Raw genomic sequence first — 27,826 nt, forward strand, 5'->3', positions numbered from 1 at the left:
CAATACAGCACCAAAACTGGGGGCAAAGGCACTTCTCCCTGTGGTACCAGCACAAATCTCACCCCCATGTGACAATGGTGGAGATGGAGAGCAGCCCAAGTGCCTCAGCTATGGGATTATTGCAGGAGGATTCTTTGCAAGAGGACCAAGCAAACTCCCTGAAAGCCTGCAAAGAAACATGACACGCAATCATTTCCAGGCACGTTGAGGAGAGATTAACGTGCAGCCCTGAAAAAAAAAGAAAGTTTCATTTTGTCCTTGGTGCTCTTGACAGAAGAATCGTCTGCAACTTACTGAAATGCCGGGGAAAGCCAAGATGAGCAGCTGATGGCTTCGGCATCCTTGTGGATCAGGAATGAGGATGACTCCCCTACCCTTCTGCTTTGATAGAGATAAGGCAGAAATACACTTCAGATTAGGAGGCATTCAGGCTGTTGGAAGGTGACTGGAAATGCTGCAAAGGATGCGAGCACAAAATGTAAACAGCAACATGGGGAGAAAATAATTGAAAAGAAGCTGGCAGGCCGAGTGAGTGAGCCAAAGAGGTCAGCCCTGTGTGCTGGCTTCTGCTGGGGATATGCAGAGAAACCCCAGGGATCTGGCAATTAAACACCGGCACAGAAGAGTTACTGTGTGCCTTATGGAAGCGTTTCAGAACCCGAAGCAAAACCAGGCACCTTCTGTACTTGGCACCATGCAAACATGCAAGGAGAGAGACTAAACAAAGAGCTTAAACAGGCAAAAAGTGGGAAAACTGAGGCACGGAGCAGCAGGTGATCTGCTGAATCAATTAGGAGCAGCACATCTTTTTTTCCTGCTTCTTACGCCGGTGCTTTATGCTAAATGTCAAAATGCATTTGTTTGTGCTGCTCTTGGAGCTGATGACACATGCACTGTCACTGTGCAAACACAGCAAGAGCTGGGGGAGAACATGGGGTCCCATGGGGTGAGGGGTATCCATGGGGTTTAAGTGGTGAATGTAACTTGCAGCAGATGCTGCCAGAAGGACAGACCTTCAGCACACCTATGGAACACACTGAGGAAGGCACAGGACCACGTGCATTTGGGTTTCCTCCTTCAGAAAGCAGGCTAGGTGTGGAGTTGAGACCCCCGTGCCACCCTAGCACTGACAGTTTTAGTGATGCATCACACTGCAGTGAGTCTTTTGGTTACTGTTACCGACATGTTTTTGTATCACAAAACTCTGATTAAAAACCCAGACAACCTGTGTCATGGTTAAAACATCCGTGCAAAAACTCAGTTTCTGCTTAAATATCGTATTTTAGAAACCAAAAATCACTAAGCCCACCAGCAATAACAGCAGCAAGCTACTAAAAGGTTTCGAAATACACTATTGAGAGACATTTCAACTTCCAGCTCAGCATTTGCAAGGCATATCCCCATAACAAAAACCAAACCCAGACACACTATGGAAAATCAATGTCTGTTTCATGCTGCAGACTTTCATGAGCTCCACTGAAGTCAAATGTAAACCTGCCACCAATGAATTGTGACAACCTCTCTTGCCCCATAAATGCAAAATCCTTCATCAGCCAAGGGAGCTTTTTGAATGGCACAGAGGCAGATGCAGGCAGTGCTGCCATGCAGCAGTGATAGGGAAGGGAAGCACCAGACAAGGCGTCCATGGAGAGCAAACCACCTCCATTTTAAGGTCTGTAAGAGCAGTATCTGCTAGGGACAACATATGGATCTGTCTGTGGGTAGAGGGGAGGGCAATGCAGCCTTTTAAAGGGTGTTCCCACATTCGTTCTCAGAGCATTTTATGATCTCTTGAATATCAGTAAGTAAATATTTGATTGCACGTAGCAGTAAAGGAGGTGGAATTAAGGAGTAAATCCCACAGAGATTCATGTGCTGCTTCATTTCGTGCTGTGCAGTGTGAATGGAAAAGGGCTCCGAGTCTCACTCAGAACTCATCCATCACCGAAATGACAACAGCTGACACTGCTGTGACCTGGGATGGGGGGGAGGGGGCTGTGGGGCACTGCAGGAACAAGCACAGGGCGTTAAGTGATGCTTTCACTTCGAGGTGCTCCGTGTTCGTCCCTCTGTCTGTCCCCACACTAACTTAAAGATGGAAGAAAAGAAGGTCTGTGCCACCACCCCCCCACCCCACTTCTCTATGACTTAATCTTGTAAAGTCCCATTTAAAGTAATTGAGACCCACGAAGCTTAAATCTTATTTAACTTCATTGGGAGCTGAGAGTTTGGGGCATCTTTGACATGGCCTAACACTGAGGGACCCATCTGCCATTACAGGTGGGAAAATGCAAGATTTAGGTGACAGTGAGATCCTCAAAACATCACTTAGTTGCCACATCCCCATCTGTGGGGTTCCCAAAGGTGAGAGCCTTTGGCCTGCAGTGCTCACCTTGAGATACCTGTATGATTTCCTCTTAATTCTGGGGAGGAATCAGAGCAGCACTCCCCCATCGAGCAAATTCAGCACTAAAAACCTCACAAATCTCCCTGTCTACCTGGAGGCTAAATTATATCCACTAGAAACAAACTCAGCTCTGCCAACATAAATGATCAGAGCTCCATAAAGGCTGAGTCTAATTGTACAAAGTGGTGATTAGCCACTTCCCTCCGGGGACACGCAGCTTTCTTTCCAGAATGTGACACAGGGGCAGCCTCTAGCGGAGGCAGGGAGCTGCCTGCTGCCTGCACTGGGTTCTCTTTGGCCCCAAGGAGTCATTTTTGGGACTTTGGTTCCTGCCATGTCTGGGTTCTGCAGCTTGCCCAACTCCCCTGTTGCAAGAAGTGCTCTGAAGGGCTGAGATCCTACAGGATTGGTGCTTGGCTGCTGCCTATGATGGGCAAAGACAGCATCCAAATTATTGCTCAAATAAGAACTTCTTTCTCCTGGTTAGCCACTCCCCAACCTTGCTTCTATTTTTTCAGTGTCCAAAGGGAAACTCGCTTGTCTATAAGCAAAGACCACCTGCTGTGCTTGTTTGGGAAGAAGCTCCAGGACCAATTACAGCTGTAACACGGGGTGCTGAGCACACCAGAGCGTGGACCAGAAGCAGGGCAAAAAAATTATTATTCTCCTTCTATTCCATTATGCCCGTTTCTCTATGCTAAAAGACTTAAATGATCAACGCTCTGTTAATAAATTTCATTTGGCTCATTTAATAGATGACTTAGTAGAGGAGTGAGTTTGGCCATGACCAATAATGAATTAATAACTATGCGAGGAGCACATTCCCTTACAGAAATACTTCATACGTGCATAATTCTTTATTCCAGAGGAAAAGAGATGCTCTGCAAGACTGCACTGCTTCATCTCTACGAGCAAAGGTGTAGCTTTGATTTGGAGGCAGGTGCAGAATGTCCTTTCAGGACACAAGTTGAATGGGGCTCTGCCCATGGGCACCACCATGGAGCTGAACCTTGAGCCAGGAGCTTCCAGCCCAGCTGGCCAGAGCCCTCCTCCTGCATCTCCTCACTAATGACATTAATTTCCCTGTGCTTCTCAGCATGTGGTCCTGAGATGAGGACTAAAAATGAAGTTTGTCAGCTTTGCTCAGCTGGATCAAGGGAGCTGCTGGCTGACTGGAGTTTGCATTGCTGCCTTTTCAGCTGTTGGACACCAATTCCTCCACCAAAGATCCATGGCTGGTGCTGCTCATCAGCTCGGTTGGGGTGGACGTGCCCAACAGCTGGATCCCAGCCCTAGATAAATCAGCAGTGCCTGAAGGCTGTGCATGGAAGAAGGTGCTCTTGACCAGTGAGGAGAGTCACAATGGCCACCGTGGTACTTTCTCCTTCCAGCACCTCGTGCCAGCACTCCAGCAGCAGGGTTTGCTTCCAGATGAGATTTGCACTGTAGAGAAAACAGCAGGCATTGTGCCACAAGCAGCAAAGCAACACGGATGGAATTCAGCAGAAGGAAGCTGTGCTGCAAAGCCTGAGAGGCACTCTGCTCAGAGAAGGACCCACTGTGGTCCCACCCGGCATGGGATGTGCTGGTGGCAGCAGGTGGGGACAGGCACTGGGGACACCCATCGGTGAAGAGAGCTCTGCTTGAGGTTATCATCCAGAGCTCTGCTCAGTGCCAAACGTCTGTGGAAGCTGAGATGCCGTGGGCTCTCTTCACCCATTTGAAACGCATCAATTTTGCTTTCAGATATAATGTTTCTCCTAGCACTTAAATGGCATTTCCCTGTTGCAGCCCAGCCCGACAGTCTCATGCTGCTGATGGTGACTAATGACGATTATTCCTCCCCACTTGCACCATAACATCCTCCTCTCTGGTTGCAAACAGCACTCCTGCTTCCACACAGCCATCGTTCCTGAGCCCGCCTGTCTCTCACAGGCCCAATATTCAAAACCTTTCCATCATTTTTGTGGCTCCCCTACCAATATGTTTTACTCTAGGCTCATGACATGCATCACACTGTTGTAGTTCGGAGAGAACCAGCTCAGCCAGCAGCTGAAAATGGGGATTACAATGATTTCCATGGTGGAACTTGCACGCTGAGCATCGATCTGTGCCTCCATCTAGTGGTTAGAGTTATACACAGAGGGTAAGAGCTGGCTGGAATGCCCAGCAGAAGACACGTTGCTCTCCACTGGTAGTAGCTCCCACTTCTCACCCATCCTACTGTTGGCCAGCTGGACACAGGAAGCTGTGTTTCATCAAGTCCCATTCAGCACTCACTCCATAGACGGGGGAAAATGTGGGGGAACTGGGGAAACATGCACTGACTGACCCTGGAGATCTGAGCCTGCTCCACCAGCAATGGACACTGACAATGCTAAGTGATTCTGATAGCAGAAAACCAGGCCAGACCTGGTGACATCCATCCATGCAATATTATTACACAATATGAGGTCATTTGTCAAAAACAGGACTCAAATTGCCCCTGGTGAACAACAGGGCTCCCTTAGCTTAAAACACATGCTTCAGACCTCCAGCAGAGGTTCAACAAAGTGATGACTTTCTGACTGGAAGCAATTGACATGTCTCCCCATTCCTTGTCCCCAGCTCCACTCTCCCCTGATGGCAGAAATAAAGGGGAGGTGGGGGGGACAGTTTCTGATTAAGATGCACAAACAGCTCTATTCAACAACTGATGCAATAAACGCGCTGAGTAAAATTACTGCCAAAGCTCATTGCAGTGCTTTATGGGGCTGCTCTAAGAGTGTGAAAAACCGTTTGCTGCATATTATTAAATGATGAAAAATGCCAAGCTCGCAAACAAACTGTGCAATGAATATGGCTCGACTGCCTCTAGTGAGAAGATGATGGAGTCTATGTAAGCAGGGTGGCAGGGAGAGGAGGAGGGATTGTTCCCTGCACTGTGCTGTGCTGTGGTGATTACAGGGCAAAGTGACCCGAAGGAACAGCACAGTTCTTCACAGCTCCACTCCCAACTTCAATATTGATTTAGAGCACAACAAGTACAGAAAGCACTCTGCCACCCACAGCCAAAACCACACTGCCTAGATGCTAATTGATGTTCTTCTGCACTTTTTGGCAGCTTCTGTACCCAAGCCACACGTGCAGGCAGCACAGTGCAGTCACACTACACATGATTTTATGGGTCAGGGTACCAGCAGCTCTAGCACAGCATCCAGAAACATCAACGTCTTTGTGGCTCCTGTGCCACCTTATGCAGGTGGGGGTGGGCATCTGTCTGCACATAAGGGCTGCAGTGATTTAGATGGGAATTGGAGCAACCCCACCTCATTTGGATGGCTGAGGGCTGACAATATCCCTGTGGGGCTTTGCTACGAAAGAGGTCCTTATATCTTTTTTCCCCAAGAATGTAATCAAAATATACTTTCAAGAATCAGGAGTTACTGCATGTATCACAGGGAGCATGCAGCACGCATGGAACCATGCAGGAAGACAGGATCCCATGTACTTTAAGAAGCAGATCCAGGCATGGATGGCTACACAAGTGTGTCCCAGTGCTGAAACTCATCCTGCAGAGGGACAGTCGTCACCTGCACCACCAGGGCTGGAGCACCAGGTGGAATTTTCACTTGGTATTTTACACTTATAGGAAAAAAAACATCCTAATTGCTGAAAAACACCCCTCTCCTTCAAATTGGCAGCTGGAAATTGTGTATCAGTGTTCCAACAAGGCAGGATTGCTTTCAGCTCTGATCTGTACTCACCCTGGCCTCAGGTTCCTTGACTGTTAACCTCAGGTGTATGGATGGAAGATGCAAGGTCATTCTGCTCCTTATCTTCTGCTCAAGACTGAGGCTTGCTTTCTCTATGTTGGCTAGAAAAGAAAAGAAAGAAATTAAAACAAAATTTACTGTGTGCACAGACTCAAATCCGCCTGAAGTTTCATATGAAACAAGCAGTGTGTGGGTCTTTCAATGGCTTTTCAGATAAGGAAGAAATTTCACCCGTGGTGCCCTGAGATAAGCCACCACACACCACAGATCAATGATTTTTCCCTCTCTGTGATCCAGGCTGGACTCAGAGACGCGATGTCCTTCTGGACTGTGAGCTGCTGGGTGAGCAGGCATGCAGATAACACAGAGCAGCCCCCACCACTCACCTACAGGACCAGAGAGCACTCAGTGGTCCTTGTGCTGAGAATGGAGTTATATCTTTGAAAAAAAATCATAGGATGTACTCAGAATCACCCCTGGGGCTCCGGGTTTGCGTGAAACCCAGGGTTTTTATTCCCAGAGAGCATCTGATTGGGAAATGCAGCTTTGGCTCTCTTTTTACTCTCAGCTTTCCCAAAATGAAGTGATTTATGTATTTCAGAGCTCCAAAATTCCCTTCATTTTAACACAAAAGCAGAAAACTCTGCAACATCCTCCTTCCCCTCCCCCAAACATGCACTTTTTTGGTCTTGGATTCAAGCTGCCATTGTAATCACCACACGAAGAAAGTTGCTTTTAGTCCCTGTGCTAAAGCTAATCTCCAAATGCTGCATAAATTGTCACTTACCTCACTGCCTAATATCATGTCTCAGCTAAGCACATATTAAAAACGGTGCTAAATGCAGCTTTAACGTTTGCACTTAAATGATTAGCCCCCTCCCACTTCTCCTCTGATCCCCTCTCTCTGCAGTGCTGCAGGGGCTGAAAATCTCACCTTTTGCTCCCAGCTCCTGCCCAGATGTGCAGGACCTGGTGGTGGGGTCACAGTGGGCGCCCCGTGCATTTCGAGTAGACTGACACCAAGAGGACCATGGGTCAGTATCTTCCTTTTTGAGGATCTCACTGTGTCCTGCAGGCTGCTCTGCACCTCCAAAAAGAGAGAACTCATCCTGCGTTCTCAAGGTTCAACCCCAGCTTGTCATCAGATTCCATCCCAACAATCTCTGAGCATCTTCTGGCCAAGTCACTGCCAGCTCCCTGCTCATCCCAGCACACACAGAATCACAGAATCACAGAATTGCCAGGGTTGGAAGGGACCTCAAGGATCATGAATCTCCAACCCCCCTGCCACACGCAGGGCCACCAACCATTCCACCTGATGCTAGACCAGGCTGCCCAGGGCCCCATCCAATCTGGCCTTGAACACCTCCAGGGATGGGGCATCCACAGCCTCTCTGGGCAGCCTGTTATCCATCGAGTGGTCCACCCATCAAATCCACATCCCTCCAGTTTGGAGATAAGGATGTGGTGGGGGACCATGTCAAAGGCCTTGCTCAAGTCCACACAGGACAGGACGGGCTCTCTAAAGAGGAGCCACAAGTTTTACATCAACTCAAATTCACCAAAGGACACAAAAAAACCCACAGCCCACACTGACTTCCAAAAGCTTTACGAAGGCCTTGCTGTAGATAATCACTATAAAGATTAATGCCTTGGAAACTGCTTATTCTTGGAGCTGAGCCCAACGCCCCAAGCCAGCTGCCAGCATGGGGCTGTAGGGCCACAATGCTCTGAGAGGAGAAATGAATGAATCTGAAACTGCCTTAAGGCCAGAGTGGGTTTCTGCTACCATGGACCCATCTGGGGAGCAGAATCAGAGGGGAAATCAGCCCCACATTGTTGGGAAATGAATGAAAGGAGCACAGTTTCAATTATTATTATTCTTGTAGAGGGCTTCGTTCTGTTCAGTTAGCATCCCAATGCTTTGAGTGAATTGGATTATTGCAGGCATTTTGGGAATGGAAATGTTCCAACTTATGGAGTCCTGCAGCAAAGGTTTGCCATTAGGATCTGTAGTTGGCTTTACAAATTCCACAGCTCTCACTCAATCCTATTGGTCTCCAGAGAGCAACAATTTCATAAAGCATTTTTCATTCAGAGATCTCGGGGCACTCTGGTAGAAAGGAGAGGGCCTGGAGATGCCAGCCTGCTTATGTAGGGTGTGCACCTACATGGTGATGCTCTGGGATGCCACGAAGGCTCAGCCTTGTTTTGGGTTTCCTGCAGACAAGAGATCTTCAGCAGACCAAGGTCCAGCAAAGTGCTAAAACCAAAGGCACAGCACAACACTGTGTGCCCACACGGCACTGAGCGTGCAGAACAAAGAAGCAGAAATGTGGAATTGTTATCTTCCCAAGATCTGTGGATCTGAGCCAAAGCAAAGCGCCCTGCATGCGGCGGGCTGTGGGATGTCATTGCTGGAGATGTGGAACATAACCTTAATTAGCAAGGACTTGGATTTCTGCAAGCTTCCAGACATGAACTGCAACGAGGGGACGGCTCACTACGAAAGTGAAGGCAAATGCATGTTTAGAGGCTCCCAAACACAAGGATGGGCCACTTCTTTCATCTCTGCCTTGGAATTAGGAGCATTTTCTCAAATAAATAGATGATTTTTTTTTAGTTAAAGCTTTTTTCCCTGAGAAAATTATGAAGGTGTAAGCGTGCAACTGCCAAGACAGCGTTTTTATCATCTTTTAATCTATTACTTTTCACTTACAGAGAATCTTAACATCATTTCTGTTAAGAGTTAAAACTGAAGCTCCTCTAAAAGCACACCCTGCTAGATTCGTTGCGATTTTTACTTTGTTTTGCAGGAAGTTAAGGTGTTTTTTTTTTTTCCTTTTCGTGCATAAGCAGTTCTTAAAATGTGAAATTACCCTAAGAATCAGAGTCTGCTCCAGAGCATCTGGGGAATTGCTGATAGCAGAAGCAGAGAGATGAACACACTTTGGATAGCACGAACGCCACTGATAAATCTGCCCACTTTGTTCCTTCCTGTTCATCTCCAGCTCTCAGTGCTTCAGCCCCTCCAGCCTGGCAGACAGACCTTCAAGGGGTTCTGGAGCAGAAAGCTGAGCATTCCTCCTTTCCTCCCTTAGTCTGAGAACTGTCCAAAGTTTAATTGCTCAACCACCAACCGTGGCACACAGTGACACTGGGAGCTGCAGAACAGAGGTGTGAGCTTTTAGGAGATGCTGGGAAGTGCACCGAATTGCTGCCCGCTGACAGCAGCAACAACAATCTCACTTCAAGCTCAGGCCATCCTGAGCCCCCTTTAAGTTAATCCCAACAAAACTGTTGATATTTTATTTACAGTTATCCCTTCAGATAGAGAAGAAGGGTTTAGAAAGAAGTTACTGCGAGCCTAAAAATTATTCTCCCTTTTAAGATTTCTGAAAGTGCTTGCAGCTTTCTGCAAAAGAGAGAAACCATCTATTTTCCAGCCATAGCACCAGAGAAACCCAGCAATAAGTGACTGAAATACAATGGAGTTGTTTCACTCAGGCCTTCTCAGAAGGGTACTTAAAGCACGAGTCTATGGGTAGCTGAAAGCTTATGGACTGACTGAGGCGTACAGCACAGCTTAACCTCCCCAACCTCTGTGCATCCAGCACAGAACATGCTGCCAATATCCTGATCCCATCCAGCCCCATCCGCTTCTCCCCTTACCTCAAGAATCCCCAGGATTTCACCTCCAACCTCTGCTACACAACACCCCACTCTGGGCAGTCCGGCTTTGAATTTTGCATACCCAGCCCTACCAATGGGGAGCTAAGACACGAAGCAAATGCAATCACCTGCCTCCAAATCCCTGAGTCTGCGTGCCTCCCGAAGCCCAGCCATGTGTTGTGAAAGCCTGAGCCTCTCCACCCCTGCTGATGGACAGATTCTGCACTCCCCTGCACTGTCCCTGCAGAGCATCGATGACAGCCTGCTGTCACAGTGAGACTCGCAAATGGAGCTGCATTAAATCATCGCTCAGGTTTTCTCCAGCACAACAGAAAAATGAAGTTTATGCATGAAACGGCCCCAACAAGATTTAATATAGGAGAAATACCAGCGCTGCATAGAGAAAATAAAACCCAAAAGTAGGTTTCTTTTATTGCTGTTTTGTCCTCCAGAGTTAAGAAGAGCTGATCGTGCAGTGAGATGCTGGCAATGCTGTGGGAAGGAAGGAACAGAGTGGGGATACATTGCTCCCAACCCTCCACGAGCAAAGCCCCAGCTCTGTGTCCACAGCACAGCTCCCAGGTTCTTTAAGAGCACATTGGTCAGCCTCATGACGAACTTTTACATCTAATTGCACGTGCTCACAAACAGGCAGAGTGCCAGGACTTGTGTCTTTGCAGGACATTTTCTGGGAGGTCCCTGTGTGCTTTCTACCCATCACCTGCCACGGAGGCACTGTACTGTTTTCCATCTCCCATCATTGGAGGGGAGTGAGCGGGCAGGGGAGGCTGAGCACTAAGGGCAGCTTTTGCTACTGGACAATGAAATATTTTTCTCTTGAGCACAATCCCAGCACGACAGGTAGAAGAAGAAAGGACAGGAACTTACTGCTTCCATATGCTGCATGGCAGTGACCAGCTGCACTGCTGGCAGGAGTTCACCCCAGTGCTTCCATCCCTTACTTTCATGCTGTGTGTGTAGTTTCCAAAGCTAGCCTGGAAATAACCACCTGAATTACAGGACTTAGGAAGGTCGGGGGCCAACATGCCAGCTCACTGCACAGCAATCCCATAATGGCCGTGGGACAGCCACAGCCTTATGCAGAGGGCGAGGGGCAGCTCACACACCTGGGGGCTGCTCAACCTCTGCTCCTGAGCACCTACATCCCAGCCCCACTGAAGTATTTTCTCCTCCTGAAAGGCACTTACCCTGGCATGGTTAACGAGGCAGATTAATTCATGCAGATCCTTGCAGCAGAGTGGGGCTGTCACCGGTGGGGAGAGAGGTTTGATTGTATTATTCCCCATTGGCAACACTGGCACTATACAGCAGATTGATGGCTAATAAAATCTTTCAGTAATAGAGGGTTCTCAAGTTCTAGTTTTGAACCTTTGGCCCTTGCTCAAATCACCAGCAGATGCGAGCATTAATAAAACCAAACAGCACGTGGCTACTAAGGAGGCATATGGCTGGATGCTCAATAAAGGCAGTAAAACACAGGAGAGGGATCTTTACAATCTGCTTTGACCTAATGGAATCATTCTTTCAGTAATGAAATTAGCCTTCACATGACGCAGCACACCTCGCATCAGTGAAGTGGTTCCCAGAAATCTCAGAAGTTTTGGGCTGATGCTGCTCAGCATCACACCTCTATCTGAAAACCATCAGTGAAATCACAATGAGGAGAAACCTCTCTGGGGTTCCCTGCACCAGGGGAAGAAGTCAGAGCAGAGGAAGCAGCTTCAGGCCAGAGGCTGCCATAGGCACCAGCACGCTGTAAGGGAGTTTGCTGCTAATTAAATCCTCTGCTGATTATTTACAACTCTCTATATACTGGCTCATTGATTTTAGAGGCCATGTTAGTTTTGTTTTCTACATGTCTGAGTGGCAGGATGGTGGTGCACAAAGAACAAGTGAGTTGGTGTCAGGGTGATCTGCTACACAGATGCTCTGTGGGCGAAGGGCTGCCTCTGGCATAGTGAGGGATGCTGAGCACAGCTCACTCAGTGCAAAGCCACGAGGTCAGCCCCACCAGCAGCTACTTTGGGAGCTCCAGACATGGGGTCAACACAGCTTTTCCTGGCAGGTTTGAGAGGAGACAACTGGGGAAGCAGAAACAGGTCAGCTGTGGAAACACAACAGGCAAGGGCAGTAAAGACAAAGGGCTGTTTGTAATAAGAGAATGATGGGATATTAGTTGAAGTTAGCAGGCAGCAGGTTTGAAAGCAAGCGGATGCTGTTCTCATGGAACGACAACAGGCTGCTGCAGGAGATGAGAGCCATGCAACTGGAGAAGCTGTGCAGGGTAGAAGGTTGGCTTTGTAGCTACTAAACCCTCACATTTAAAGGATTCAGACCCATTTCCCAGGGTGAACAATCTTTTTGTGGTGTATCTATGTGGCTGTCCAGCACTTACTTACTTACTCAAGGTAAGCGCTCCCTGATGACAGGCTTTGTGCTGCTCCTTGTGTCTGCCCAGCCCAAAGCATCCAGACTCCTGCAAAGCCCATCCCAGACCCTGTGAGCTCTTTATGGCCCTGCATACAGCCAGCCAAACCCTTGTGATGCTGTTTGGCTCAGAAACCAACCATTTTCATTGCAATTCTTGGGAATTCTCCTGAGTGTTGCATTGCCCACTGCTATGTCAGTCATACCCGACCTTTGCATTTATAGCATATGCAAGAAAACAAATAGGTTCTTGCCCTCTATTTTGCAGTTGTTTTGTGCTTAAAGGGAATAAACTTTTGTTTCAATAATCAAACACAAAAGGTTCCCCAGAGGGTCGTTTAAGACTCCAAGATAGTTAAAAAGAACATTTGCATGAATTAAAGAACAAGAAGTCACCACTGATCTAAGCCTCTTTCTGGTGCTTAACTAGAGTCTGTAGGTGGGGAAAAGCAAGACAGGTCAGTAGGAGGTACAGAAGAAAATTAGGATGTTTCTTCCTCTTCACAGTGTGTTTCTCAAGCAGCAGCCAGGGGAACAAAACCCGTCCTTCAGCAGCCACGTGGTCACTTCATTTCTCCATCTGTAACGAGGCACAGAGGACAACTCTCCCCACAGTGGCTTATGCTTTGTCTGCTGCATGGTTCCTTCATTGCACAGCAGGTATAAAGCCCCTGGAGTGTGGGAATCCAGCTCCTAAATACACAGACATGCACAGTGATGCACACAAAATGCAGTTTGCTCATGCCAGTTTTCAGGTTGAAGGTTTGGGTGCATTGTCACCAGGACACACGTGAGCTCCATCTACACTTAAGAGCAGAGAGAGATTGAAATGTGTGCCCTGAACAACAGAATCCCATTCATATTTGCTGGGAGGGTATGGGAAGATAGGGAGCAAGGGAGGAAGGCCCCATGTCTAAGTTGTAGTTGTTAATTAACCTGAAAAATGCCACTAATTATTTCTCTTCGAGGCAAGCATCTGAGCACCAGGGACTACAAGCTCTTACCTACAAGAAAATTAACCATGCTGACAGTGCTGCATCTCTGAACTCGTTTGATCCTTTACAAGATGCAGGAAGCCCCAGCATCCTGGGCATCTGATCGATGCACCCAAACCTCACTTCCACTTTGATCTCACACCAGGTCCAGATTCATTTTTGAAATGTAAATAGTGCTTTTGAACACTTAATCGCCCCTTAAAGCCAAATCGCAGGGGGAGACTAAGCTGCTCAAAGAGCAGAAAGCAGCTGAGCTCATCCCAAGCATTTGGCAAAGTCTGCATCCAGGTATTAAAAACCTGCCCACCTCTCCCCATAAGCCTAAGTGGTGCTGAGGGAAAGGCAGAAAGGCAGGCACTGTCCAACTTCAAAGCACAGCAATTTGCTCTTTGGGCAATCACCAGTGCCCAAGAGTTGGTATGCATGGATCAAACATTGCCTCAGATTGCTGCCAGCCCCCAGGCACAGGGCAAGATGCACATGAGAGAGAAGGAGCCCTGTGTGCTGCTGGCTTCCAACTGACACCAATTAACCCCAATTTCTGCTTGAACCTCTGACCCAGGCATCTCCAGGGGTTGATAGAGAGGAACACACGATAGGTGAAAGCAGAGCTTGTCTCAAGGCAGGAAACCTCAACCTCAGGAAAAAAACCTTAACAACAGCTGAAAAGACCAACTCCTCATCACACAGAACAGCTAAATCAGCTCACATGTTGACACAGGCAATGATGCATAGTCTTAGAGGAGAACAGTGCCTGTGTTAGCACATTAGTCTTGCTAGAGCTTCCCAAGCTCTGCCATAGACTTCCAGGTTCACCCCACTCCTTAGATAAGAGGATCCTCCATCCTTATCAGTACAAGGAAATACCAGTACTGCTTCCACAACTAGGAGGAAAAACTCATTAGGAAGTGGGAGGCTCCCACTGTTTGGGAGAAAAGCCTATATTAAATGAGCTGCTTCAATAAGATAGGCAAGCTATAATGAGCCCCACTAATCTTCTCTGGAATCTGAGCTACACAGGCTCTGAGAACTGCTGCAAGATTCCCTTACTCATATTGCTGAAGCAAGCTGCAGCAACACAGCCACCCACTACTCACCCCACACAGCAGCAGCAAACCCCACAAGCATCAACATTGCAAAGGGTTTAAATACCTTTTGGGACCACCTCTGAGAGCTCACTGAGCACAACAGTGGCTGCTGCCCACCTGGGCAGGGCTTTCAGCACCAGGTGGCCCTGGTGGCAACTTCTGGCTCTGAATTTCATCAGTTGCTGTCAGGTAAAGACTGAAAGAACAATAAATGGAGATCAGATTAAGGGGAGAAAGAAACTCACCAAAGATCACAACAACTTCTGATGACATTTTAAGCTGTTTTTTCTATTCCATCTGCGGACTCTCTGCCCTTTTATGAGCATTCAGCATGTCTGGACCATATTTTCAAAACTGTGAGGTTTTGTTTGTTTTCCTTACTGGAAACGAAGGACATGTCAGGTCGTGATGAAATCATCACTCCTCACTTAAAGGACTGAAGTCCTTTATCCAGTACAATCAAAAGGTAAGGTACAGCCTGCCCTGACCTCCAGTTCCACAGATCTCCAAGAAACATCAGCATTTCAGGCTGTCTGTACTGCTTCCCATAGCAGGAAGGAATGTACTCCTAGCAACAATATCTATTTATCAGTCCACCTGTCAGACAAACAAAGCAGTTCTATTAATCATCATCATCCAAACTCTTATCTGAAGCACAATCTTGGACCAAGCAATCTCCCCAGCACAATGCACAGCTGCTCTTGGCTGGCCTGGTGTCAGAACAGCAGAAGGAAATGAAATCTTTGTTAGGACGGAGGCTTGCTCCATCTCTTGGCATGGCTGATAGCAATGCACAGATCAGAGAAACGGCTCAGGAGGAGGAAACAGTGTCCTGGATTTATTCACACTGAGATCTGGGGAAGAAAGCTGCAACGTCCCCATAACCTCCATCACTAGTGACTGCACAGCACTGCCTGTGGCTCATCTTTTTGGTGGTGGTCACTTACTGTTGGTCACAACAGCAGGGGGGATCTTGCACCTCACGTGTTCCATGGGGACAGCAGTGCACAGGAGGCTCCATTCTGGGATACTGCACCAAAGGCAGAGCAAAGAGGTTGGGGGCACCTCCATGGGGAGATGACACGGTGCTGCTCTCTGTGCAGAGGATGGTGGTGGAGCCCCTGAGCGCCAGGTCTTCTCCCTGAGATGGAAGTGACTGACAGCACTGTGAGAGCTCTTAATGTGTTTACAGTCAATGTTGCAGGAGATGCTACAGCTCATTTCTGTTCAGGCACCTTGTGCAGATGATGAATGTTCTTTAATAGCTGCAATATTTAGTGTTTAATGTAAAATCACTTACTGCTAATGCTTTGCACTTGCAAAGTTATGAAGCTCCATTTATGCCTGACTGCAGAGTTGACAAATCCACTCTCGTCCTCAGCTCAGATATCTGCATGGTGAAGGCAGAAGTGAGGAAAGCCTTTCCCACTTCCTCCTTCCTTTCATACTTTCCCCTAAGACGTTTCCTCCAAGCAGCCCCCAGCACAGCTGGGGTTCAACCAGCAGCAGACTCTCTGCTCCTTTTCATCCACATCTCCTCACCAGTGCTACAGCATCAGCACAGAACGACCTCCAACCCAACTGTGCTGCCGAAATCTCTGCTTCTCACTCACTTCCCACCCTTCCCACAGCCACGTTTGGTGCTTTTCCCATCAAGACATCAGCCAACAGAGAGACACGGACATGAAGGGAGAAAAGGGGCACCTGCCTAAATCCCGGATTTGGCTTTGGTAGAGGCTAAAGAGGAAAGGGCCATGAGGCCCCATGCTGACAGCCTGCGCTCCGTGCCGGTGCGTGGAGCTCTGTGATTGTAACAGGAACAATGTAATGCAGCTCAGCTCCTGGAGAGAGAACAAATATCATTTGTTGGAGGGATGCTTGCTTAAAACCCAGGGACTAGCGTCAAGAGTGCAGCAATCCACTCCCGTTACTGTCATTTATTTTGTGCTGCTGGTGGTTGCCTAGGGGGAAAAATAGACGGAGATTTGAAAGACAGCGCTAATTTAATTTGCCAGTATGAATAAAGATAAGACTGTAAAGCATGCTAATGAAGCTACAGTATCACATAATTCACATGCGAGGGAAACACTGCCTTCCTCAGATCGTGATTGTCTTTTCCACATTCGAAACTGATTAAAACAGGATGAGGGCATTTCATTACACGCCCTCCCATGAAAGGCAATGTTCTTCCAGGGACACTGGGGCACATTTAGAAAAAGCTGTAGGAGGAAAGATAGATGCCTATTGCCACGGTCAGTTAAATGTACAGATTCGAGTGCATTCACCGTATCCGCATACATTACCTGCTCACACCTGTTTATCTTAGTTTTATGCCTCTGCGGGATTCTTTCTCACTCCCTGTCTCCTTAGTTTGTCAATCGAGAAAAGAAAACAGCCCAAAATGATGTCAGAAAAAATACTGCCAACCCCAGGGAACGAACGATGCCCCTAGAAGGGGGTGAGCAAATTAGAATGTAGAAAAAGATTCTCCACGGCAGCTGAAGGACCCGGCTGGCTCCATGAGCACCACGAGGGCTCCCAGGCACTCATCTCCCCAGGCCATGGCTTTTGAAGCACGTTTGGGTCCAGCTGTATCTGTGAAGAGGATTCTGTGCTTCATGTGTTTCTCGCTGAGATAAGCAGGAAAGCAGCTCCCAACCCTTTGTGGGAACAGCAAGCCAACGTCTGTAACTCAGAAAGTAAAAAGCATATTGTAATTAAAAATAATTACCTATCAAGCCCCCTTAATCTTGATTTAGCTTCGTGAGAGAGATGGATTTGCTGCTCTAGCCAATGGGGTGGAAGAGAATGTAAGGGAATTTTAGACAAGGAGCAAAAGCACTTTCATTGATATTTAGCACACAGGATGCTCAGTTTTAAGGCGCTCTGCTGCCTTGTGCAGGATTGCCAACACAATGACTCAACTCGAGGGATGGCTCTACATCTCTACATGAGTCACACACCCTGCGCTGCCTCGGGTGCTGGGAAGTCTGCTTTGTCTTCTCTGAGGTTTCCTCTAATCGCCAAAATCGCCCGATTATCCTTGCCATTCCACTTTAAAAACACACAAATAGTAGTTGCTTACACCCTCCATCCGGTCAGAAGGGAAGGGTTGGCCCACTGCTCAACAGCACTGAGCACATGAGGACACCAGGACACTGGGACTTGAAGATATGGGGCCATGGGGACACGAAGACATGGGGACAAGGTGTGCTGTACAGCCTGTGAATGGGTCTGGGGCAGACAGAGACAGAGAGTGACCCAGATTTAACTCAGCCATTGCTGCATGGTGCCCGGACCATTAAAAATAATGCATGTCTGTAAGGACCACTGCACTCATCGCAACTCATCCATGGTTTCCATGGGACAGGGTCTGCAAATGTCCCAGGTGAGGGCTCTGGCAACAGCACACAGGACATAACTGCAAGCTCTTGGCCATTGAAGCCTTCACGGTTCAAATCAGGCTCCCAAAATCCTCGGGCAGGGCCAGGAAAGAGGAAGGCTGATATAGCAAAGTGGTATTTACAGCGTATGTCATACATTTATCCCAGCTTTTTTTCGAGCAGCTTTTGGAAATCTCATCTCTGAGGATTTATTCTTTGCTCCGCTTCAGCTCTCTGTGCCACGCTCCCTCCTTTACTCTCTGCACCACAGTATCTCCGTCCAGGAGAGAGCTATGAATCCAGGAAATTCATGAACTCCCAGAAAGTTACAGCTCTTAAAAATATTCATTTGCAATGTGAAAAATGGTTTGATGTATATCTAAACCTAGGTGACTTTATGGAGCCATTACGGTGCAGGTTTGAATTGTAATGCCATATATCTGTTCGTAATTACTTGGTCTTCACTGTTGCTCAAACCTCCTGTTTTATAAAGAAAAGTTAAAAGCAACAAAAGCATTTTTGCTTTGCCAGACCTGTGCTGGGCAGCCAGGCCGAGCTGGGGGGGGGGGGGGGATGCTGGGGTTAATTGGCTGAAATCGAGCAAAATGGGCTCAGTTTTGCAGCATAGAGAACTGCACAAAAGAAAAAATTGGCCTTCAGAAAATCATTAAGTATTTGAAACAATATCTATTGTCTGCTCTTTGTGTTTCTTTTGGTTGCTAAACCCTTATAAGTCTACTTGAATGAAGCCAGGCTTTTTCCCACATCCATACAAGAAAGCTTTGAGTTAGAGCTTTTCGTCTGTTAAATGAGAGAAGAAATTCTCCTGTAATCATACGCCTTCAGGAGTGAGGGCTTTATGGAATGGGACTTAAAAACCAAGCGTGGTTTGTAGCAGAAGGCCACTGCCAGCAGCCAGGTCCTCTGCACAGAGCCCTCCAATGAGGTGTATGATAAAAACCTGCACCAGAAGCACGTGGGATGGCAGGTCATGGCCAGTGGGCACGGTGGGGATGCAGTGGGGTTGGAGTTGGTGATCTCAGAGCTCTCTTCCAACCTCAGTGATTCTGTGACTCTATGTCAAGTTCCTTCAGAATTTGGCTGAACTGCTGCTTGCCATCCCCTATACACTTCCAAAAGAGTTTTCTTCTTTTTTTTTTTTTTTCTTAATGATGTCCTTCACCTTCAACATGATAGCAAGGTGTTCCTCCATCACAAGGCAGCACAATTACCGGGTGGGGAAGCTGAGGCACTTGCAGAGAACACAACAGTAATGCAGAGTGAATGGCATTTTCCTCGTGTGTTTGTGCCACGAATCTGGGAAGAGCATCCTATCCAGCCACCTGAAAACGAGAAAGTAACTACAGATCCCCAGCACCTCTGATTTCAGGCCAAATATTTGTTAGAACAGAAATTCTGTCTCCAACTTGAGCAAAAAAAAATCTTTCTTTTCTATTTTTGAAGAACAAAATGGGTCCCTTCCCCATCGATCCTTGCATCCTCCCATCCCCAGCATGGGAAGAGCATCCACTGCCAATGGTGTTCCCATTCCCAACTGGTGGTTTAAGCCAGCTCTTTGTGTCAGATGGACACTTTGGCCACTGCTTTCCTGCAACACCCTGCAAACCTTTCCCCTGATATTTTTGCCAATGTAAAGAAAAGCATCAGGCCTGAGAAAACAGACCTGAGCACTACGTCCTTCGAAAGCACCGCTTTTCCTTTCCTTCTGCTTTGATCATTTAGTTTGTGACACAGGCTGTTTGTCCAAGCACCTGGAATCCTGGCCACAAAAAATACCATCACATGGAACAAGTGGTTCAGCAGTGTTATGATCTCTGGATAGAAACTTTACCAGCAAAGGTGGACAGTGGTTAAAAGCCAGCTCTGGCCAACAGCGCCTGATGCTCCTCGACTGAGTAACTACAGCAGGAGGAAGCTTAAGATAGCTTCAGGATAAGTGACTGATTCATGCTGTAATGGAAAATCTGAAGCTTCGTGTTTAAAACTTACGACATGTAAAAGGAGAAAATATATTTATTACTCTTTTATTCCAGCTGCTGTCTCTGAGTGTTGTTGGGGCTTATCGGAGAGATCTCTTTTCCCAGCCCCAGCCTCCATCAGCCGCCCAATCTCAACCTGTCAGGCCAACATTATCTTTGTTCATTTGCAGAACAATTCTGCAGAGTTATTAAGAAGGAGTCTTGCCGTGATAATGCTTTTGTGCTTTGAGGCAGTAATCTGGAGTCACTGCAAAGAACAGCAGACAGACAAAGCCCTCAGCACATGAACACAAACACGAGCTGCAAAGGAGCCAATACTAATTCTTCAGCTCCTTCTTTTTGTTTTAAATGTGCAAATTCTCTTTCTCCAGGAAATAATTTATAAGCCATGTTTCACTGAGAAGGTTCATAAAAAATACCATCCAGCCTTTCATCTGTCTACAGAGAAACCCAGCTACTTTACTATTGTAAAATTAAACTTAGGATAAATGAACCAAAGTTAATTATGTAAGGAATGAGAAATAATGAAATGCCACAAACTTCTCGTTGGAAATGTTTTACTGCAGTTTGCATATATTTGGTCAGATGGTGTCACAGCAATGGGGAACAATCAGGACAAAATCAGCTCTGGATCAAACGTTGCTGCCCCAAAAGCAGATGGGTTCCTTACAAAGCAAGGTGTCCATGCACCAGACCCAGCTCTGTAGACCAAACCAACCCAACAGGGTGACTGAAGCCACTTTTCTCCCCTGCCTCAGCCAAGATAAATGCTGAATTCCTGAATTCCTGAACCAGTACTGGTAGCTGTTCCTTAGGGCAGATTGCGTGGCTCAGCAGCCCAGCTGAGTGCTGAAAGCTTCAGAGGGGTGACTGCAATCAGAACCACAGCACACAGTGTGGGAGCCCAGCACACAGCACCAGCTTGGGGCTGCCTCTGCTGATGGGACCGACTGTGACATGGGCAGGTTGGGAACAGCCCAGGAGGACAACAGGTGAGCCTCATCATCTTCCTGTGAAATGAGGAGGTGATGCCTTTTCAGCCCTCTCCTCTGTTGTTTAATTGCACGATAAGCTAGTGGGTGAAGCTGTGTTGAGCAAATGAAGGTGTCCAGACACTGGTGACCCCAACCAGTTTCCACTACCATCACTGACACCAGGTCAACACTCTCCCCAGGGTGCTCTGATGGCTCTATCCTCAGCTTCGTGTATCTCACTGCCTTCAACAGGCTAAGTGCCAAGGGTGGTGGTGAAGGGGTGTGTATGACCTCATTAAATAAAACACTCAGCTATCACCAATGACAGACAGCAGTCAGCTATATTCTGGTCCTAGGCACCCCTGAGAAGTCTCACCTTAACAGCACTGAAAAGCTTTTCAGGACAGCACACAACGGGATGTGATGCTGCAGCATTTCCACTCCCTCCCCGCTGTAGCAGCAGCGCCGTGCTTGCTTGGAAATGTTGCTTCTCTTGCAGAGATCACTGCATCTATCTCAGGATAAGCACTCACTTAGAAGACATGTATAGGAAAGCTGTCCCCATATCTCAGTCTTTCTGTAGATTTCACAGCATATAAAAGCCTCTTATTCCTTGTATTCATCACCAAGAACAGAAGCTTTGAATTCTTTGATTCCAGTAAACTACCATTTATTAGAGACATTAAATGAAAGACAGTCAAAAGGAGAATGCAACAGAAAACTCCAGTGCTGGAAAGCCTGCTTCTACCTTGCTTTTCTCATTACTAGCACAAACAGCCTTTCAGAACTTCAAAGGTAAGCACTGCTATATAATAAGGCACATTGCAGGCAGAGAGATACAGGCGGATGTAAACGGAGCTAAATGGGAAGATATGTATTTGGAGATAAGTTACATCTCTGAATTCAAATCCCTATTTATCGCCTCTGATAAGTTACTCATGCATTTAAAGTCAGGACATGGTGTGTGTTTGCCTCTCTCCCTCAAGAGATGCATACACTGCATATTACCAAATCAACACTTCCAGCTGTACTGCAAGCCCAGCTCCAAACCCTCACGGCAGGGCTGGCTGGCTCTGTGGGGCTGGGAAGACCCCCTGAGGTGTGATGTCTCATGTTAGGGCCTAGAGCTTGGACAGTGAGAAGATGGAGGAATGCAAGAAGGCCCACAGAAGTTGGCGTTTATGCAACAGTGAAATGAAGATGTCAGTTCTCTTGTGCTGGAAGATGAAAAGCAGGTCAGAAGGATGGCCCCAGAGCCAAGAGTGTAGTGGGTGGGAAGGAGGTTACCTCTGCACCCTGCAGTGAACAGCAGAGAGTCACCAAATTCCTTGGAAAAGAAGTACCAACCAATTGCAATAGTGAGCCATGGACAGGAGCAGTGACCACAGGGTGCTCAATCTGAGGGGTGTTTGTGTTCTCACTGCTCTGACAATGGAGAAATCCATGAAGGTCCCACTGACTGCCTCTGGCAAACAGCGGTGGTTTCATAGAGGGTTGTCATCAGTCAGCTGCTATCGACTGTAGAGCTTAATTTGCTCACTTCTGCTTCTACAATTCAGCTCACTCTTATTCCTCTTCCTTTTACTCCATCATATGGGGAAAGGATTTTAAATACCTGAAATGTAAAGGTCAGAACTCACTGCCAGGGTGCTTTGCTGAGTGGGGTTGGACAGCAGTAAGGAAATCCACACTGCCCCAGAAGGGACTCTGACTGGTGAAGATACTGACTGTTCCTTATCAGAGCAAAGAGAGCCCTTATGAGAACATCAGCAGTGCAGTGGCTCAGCTGGAGTGGTGATTCCTGTGGCAATGGCCACGATCAGGCTTTTAATACAAGCCCATCACTCCTGGCTGATTTACAAGAGCCATCTGACAAAGCCCTATCTCCAGAGAGGCGTTCTCTAATCCTCCCAAGCTCCAAAGGGGCTGTCTTTGACAAGCAACAGATGTGCAGTGCTTCTCTCCTAAATGGGCTTTTGTGATAAGAGAACCCAGCCCATCTCTGATCCCCAGCATTAGGGAACCTGCTCACCCAGCTTGCTAAGGGCTGCTATCTGCTATTTCAGCACACAGTAGTTCACACCTAAAGGTACCCCTCTGTAATTATAGCCTGCTCTGATCCCCCAGGCTTCAGGCCTAATAGGGTTGTGTTTACAGGACGAATTTCCATTTAATTGTCCATTTGACTCAATGAGAAAGAGTGAGGATGGGAAGAGAAATGAAAAAAATGCCGCAAGAATCCATTCACAAAATCTGAGAAAGATAAACTGTAACAGTGCCAGGTTACACTCCAATGGATTATTTCTTGGATTTAGGGTGTCCAAAGTCCCAAATGACCAATGAGCCAAAGTCCTCCTTCCACAGTCATCCAAAGGCTGATACCCAGGTTATGGCACTACAGCCTTCTCAGTGACCAAAGAAGCTGGCAGCTGGTGGCTGCTGTGACACTGCCTTGTCTGACTCCTCTAAGAAAAAGAAGTGGGGCTTCTGTGCCACTTCAGAAAAAAATGTTAATTGTAAGCAAAACAGAAACAAAGGAAAATCAAAACATGAATAAAAAATATGTGAATAAAAATTTGAATTAAAAATATTCATATTTCCTTGGAGGAAAACAAAGTCATGCTGGCATGGAACCCCTCTGACCACCTCCATTATACCATCTCAGACCTGTGTTCTGCAATGGAAACTGGGATGTGTTTGAGGGACCTTTTGCCATCACCACGCTGTTCCATTTATCATTTTCTCAGGAGTCACTGCAAACACCTCCTATGTCTGGGCATCTTATTGCACTGAAACACATCAACAACACCTTGCATTCAGCAACCACAGTGGCCCTATGCTTCTCCATGAACGCAGTGAGAGGGAACACACTTTGTACCCACTGCAGTGCTGTCTTCATTCTGTGATGCAGGGAGCAGCTCCAGCCTCCAGTTTCAAGACCAATCTCAGTCTAAGAATCCCTGAGTCCTCCTCTATCTATTTTTATTGACGTCTATCAAGTTGGGAGACATCAGTCATGTCATTAGACTGCCACGTCCAGAAGCAGGAACAAAAACAGCCAAAACAATGAAAGTTTTCTCCCAATAAAAGTGTCTGACCCGGACAGTTCTCCAGTAATAAGGCAAGAGCAAAAGCTTCCTGAGCAATTCTGGCTTTGAAGATGGCTCGTACATCTTTCCAGCTGATCTCTGCCATGTGCAGTGAAGGCTGTCAGAGGTTCAGAGGCAGTTTCTGCTGCAGTGCTTCTGAGCAGTGCTTGCAGCTCTTTGGCGTGCACCAACGGATGCTTCTTTGAAGGTGAAACCTCATTAAAATTAGAAGAAGCCCCAGCCACCGTGGTTCCTTTGTTTTGTTTTGTTTTGTTTGTTTCGTCTGTGGAGAGCAGGGATGTAAAGGAAGCCAGGCACGTGTGAGCTTTGGGATTTTCCCACTTTTTCCTATGAAAGCCCCATCTGTGCAAAGCAGCAGCATCACAGACTCAAAGGGACAAGGGAGCAACAGCAGTCGTTAAAAAATCAAGCATCACTGAATGCTTTTACTAAACGTCACCCATCCCTCCTCCTCCCAGAAGCAGTGGGTTTCCTTGGAAACTACAGCAATGCCAACAGGCAGTGGGACTGGTCCATCAGGCTCATGTTTGTCCAGATCTGCTGGTGTCCAGTTCTATCCATTAGATAACCAAACTGCAACCCTAAGGGTTGTGCTGGCTTGTAGGGGTCAGGGCACACTGAGAGCTTCAGGATGCCCCTCTGTTACAAGTCCAGCTCTCCAACAACCTGAGCAATGGGGCAGGGAGCTGGGCAAGTGAGCACAACACACCTGAGGGCACAGCTGCAATGCAGGATGAAGGGTCAGGAAGGTCCTCTGCTGACAAGCTCATCCAACACATGGAGCTCAGGGCTTGTTTTCTGCTCTCTGATGCAGGTAAAGGTTTCAGGGGTTGCATTTTAATCCTGGATGCTACACCTGAAAGCACTTAGGAGCTGTTACAGTGACTTCTGCATTTTCCATCCCATCAGTGATTTGGACAGACTGAACCCCAGCTCCTTTGTATGGCCTGGGAGCTCAGAGGTGACCACGCTTTGGAGATACGTGCCATGCCCAGGGAAGCAGTGAGCACTGGGACCTGCTGCACTGACAGTTCCTATCTCACAGGCTGTTGGCCCCACAGTTGAGGGCAATGAGAGATGCAGCCCCACTGCAGCCCCATGCAAGGTGGTGATGACAAGCTGGATGTCTCTGATTCCTATGATTCCTATGCTTCAGCATCTTTCTCTTGCAAAGACGGCGATAATGATAATTCTTGCATTCCTACTGATATTACTGCTGCCACTCTTACTACACTGCCTCAACCCCTCTGTCACAGGTCCTAGTCCAGCTGCATGCAATGGGGAGCACAGCCTGCTGCTGTGTGTGGGGCTCTGGCAGGGCTGCCCCCCCCTGCATCCACCACACACTGCACGATGGGGATCTCATCCTGACTCTGGGCACAGCAGCAAAGCAAGTAATAACAATAACTTCTAGTCAGGGTTTTAATGGTAAAGCAAGCCTCTCTCTCTCTCTGAAGAATCTTTTAAATGTTCCTTTGCTCTTTATCTTTTGCTTCCTTTAAACTATGATGGAATTTAGGACTAATGAAAATGGGAGTCTGAGAGCATTTACTGGAAGCCAGCTGCTCTTGCTTTTTCATCTCTCTCTCCGGCCTGTCTCGTGATCTGCCTTTTCTGTGTCCACCCAGAGAAAGTGAGCACATTTTTTTAGTGGAAGCTTGCTGCCTAATCAGGGTTGAAGCAGGTTTGTGTCATCCATCTTCATATGGACAACAAGGTCATAAAGTGGGCACTGCTTGCTTATTTTCCTTCCCAATATCTTTTTTCAGCAGCAAATGGTATCTTAATAAAACAGATAAAACAGAGCCTTTTTTTTTTTTTTTTTTTTTTTGTCATTTTTAGGGGAAAATAATGTATTGGGAGAAAATAAAGGCTTTAATGTGTTTTGCTTTTTCTGCACCACACAATCAGCATTTGGCTTTGCTATGACCCTAAAAAGCTGGTGGGACACAAGGAAAAGACTGACGCAATTTTTCACAATGGAGGACAAACCTCTCCCATGGTAACCTGTCAGAAACCCAGTGTTAGAAAAGATCCTTTGCAATGCTACCAGCTGGCAAACCCACACTGGCTGATCTTCTATTTTAAGGTCTCTTCCAAGCCCCAGCCATGCTATGATGCTATGATGCTATGATTCACTGACCTTGTTTTTCTGCCTCTTTGCCCTCCTTCCTTAGATAACACAGGACAGAAGTGGAGGATCTCTGCAGAGTGCTGCAAGGTGTGCAATATGATCACACATCCCAGGAGCTCTGAGCATCCCAGCTGGTGCAGGTAACAGAAACCTCTGCCCTCGGCCTCCTGGCAAATCACTGCATTTCCTCAAACATTCCTATCGTGAAGCTTTCCTTGCACAGACTGGAGCTAACGAGGCTGGCAGTGGGGATCTGAATCAAGCTCTAAACCAGGACACATCATTCTGGCCTGGTCTGTGCAGCACCAGGCATGGCAGAGCAGAAATCCTGACTTCCAGCTGAGGGCCTCTGGCTTTCTAATGCCACTGTCTCCATGTAGTGCCATACAGATGGAGAGGAGAAGGAACCAAGTAACCACCAAAGTGATTTCCCCATAGGTGTAAGGAATGAGGTGCTGGAAAGGACAGCAGGTGCAGGAATGCACTATCCTTTGGGCAGGGAGCAGCAGACAGCATTTACAGCACAGTCTATTTTGGGAAGAGGACAAAACTACTGAGGGATGTACTTATCTGAGCAACATTTATCATTTTTCTCCTTTTTTTGTGTGTGTGTGTGTATTTTCAAAACAGCAGGACCTTCAGTGTGGGGAGTGAGAGATTAGTTTTCAAGAAAATAAATGACAGATCCTGATAAACTTGAAACAAAATTAGAGCACAGGTTTTGGAAAGACGAGTCCCCAGTTAGTAATACGAACAAACCCTATATTGTGAATCTACATGAAGAAAAGCCAGAGCAATTAGAATTTCAGGCTGCCACATAACAGGCTCACAGCAAATAGCAGTGCACTGTGCCTGCTCTTTCATTAAAGACAAATTGTCAAATAGCTTCTGATGGAAACCTGCCCTGTCTAAGCGTGATCAGAAAGGAGCCGGAGAAGCACCGCTGCTGGCTGAGCCACGGACATTAAAGCAGATGGAACAGGAATAGTTTGTGGCTTTTTTAGCAAAGAGCTCCTCGGGGTTGCACTTTTTCCTCCCATCTCTGAATTTGGTAAATGAAGGGATTTATTTCAAGGCAGACACAGGGGCTGAGGTCTCAGTCTCAACCTAGGGCTCGCTGTCCCTGTGCTTCTGGACATGTCACTGAGCTTTAGAGGTTTGGGGCTGGGATGCACCGATAAAGCCACAGGTGATGCTGTCCAGCTGGTGGCAGGGCTGGCCCTAGCTACTGCAGCATGGGCACAACAGCCAGGCCAAGGGACAGCCTCGTGCATTTCCAAATGCTGTCCACACTGCCCCATTCCGTGGTCACATCCATCCCTTGAACAACCTGTAAGGTGCCATCCTGCCAGGCAGCGTTTGGAGGAAACCTGATAACCGTCAGTGCATCTCTCTAATGACACTGATGTAATTAAGCAGCCCCCTGAGTCCGACACAGATTCAATTTTGCATAACATCAGCACTCGGAAATTTTCCTTGGCCACCTCCTGGTAATTATCACCAGGTGATTTGTGCAGCACACCTCTGCCCTCTGCCCTGCACGAGCAGCACACGCCCTGCAATTCAGATGGATAAACAGGGTTGGTTTGTTGGGTTCACCAAGAATCTCTGTGAATACAGAGCTGGCTAAAATGAATCGTCCCAAATGCATTTAAGTCGTGACAGAGCTTAAACGTGAATCCTTGGCAGCTGGATTTTGAGCCAGCCTTTAAAATCCATTTTTGAGATGGTTCTGGGGGTGTTGCATCATGCTTGCTCCATCCCCAGCACCCCATGGGTTGGTGCAGCGCCCGCCTCCAGCTGTAGAAGCCTCTGAGTTTGTCTCCACCAAAGTGAAATTAAAATAGACAGAAACAATTA

The 27,826-nt window shown here is 47.3% G+C and overlaps 1 long non-coding RNA gene across 2 annotated transcripts in view; it reads right to left on the reverse strand.

Annotated features, from left to right (window-relative positions):
* Positions 1 to 3,095: 3,095 nt before the first annotated feature.
* Positions 3,096 to 27,826, reverse strand: part of LOC149915130 (uncharacterized) — a 218,773-nt gene continuing 194,042 nt past the window's right edge. For both annotated transcript variants that reach the window (XR_016459678.1, XR_016459679.1), the window contains exons 7-8: positions 6,154 to 6,263; positions 3,096 to 3,850 (exon numbers count right to left, since the gene is read on the reverse strand). This is a non-coding gene — a long non-coding RNA (uncharacterized LOC149915130). The remainder of the gene's footprint in view (positions 3,851 to 6,153; positions 6,264 to 27,826) is intronic.

Source organism: Phasianus colchicus, chromosome 24, assembly GCF_987193195.1.
Source record: "Phasianus colchicus chromosome 24, bPhaCol1.hap1.1, whole genome shotgun sequence".
Lineage (NCBI taxonomy): Eukaryota > Metazoa > Chordata > Aves > Galliformes > Phasianidae > Phasianus > Phasianus colchicus.